Consider the following 230-nt stretch of genomic DNA (forward strand, 5'->3'; position numbering starts at 1 on the left):
CTCTTGGATCGCGATCTGAGACGATGTCTGAGGGTACACCATGTAACTTCACAATTTCGTCGATGTACAGCTCAGCCAACACTTTAACTTTATCAGTGTCCCGCATAGGCAACAAGTGTGTAACCTTGGTTAGTCGGTCGTGAGAGCTTCCTTCAACTTCTTGAAAGCGTTCTCGGTTTCTTGCACCCATAAGAAAGGAACTCCTTTACCGGTAAGTTTAGTTAAAGGCT

At 45.2% G+C, this 230-nt stretch overlaps 1 protein-coding gene across 1 annotated transcript in view; it reads right to left on the minus strand.

Moving 5' to 3' along the window:
* The window catches only part of LOC106338338, a 7,393-nt gene that overhangs the window by 4,945 nt on the left and 2,218 nt on the right, over window positions 1–230 (minus strand). The window lies entirely within an intron of this gene.

Source organism: Brassica oleracea, chromosome C4 (assembly GCF_000695525.1).
Source record: "Brassica oleracea var. oleracea cultivar TO1000 chromosome C4, BOL, whole genome shotgun sequence".
NCBI classification, from domain to species: Eukaryota; Viridiplantae; Streptophyta; class Magnoliopsida; order Brassicales; family Brassicaceae; genus Brassica; species Brassica oleracea.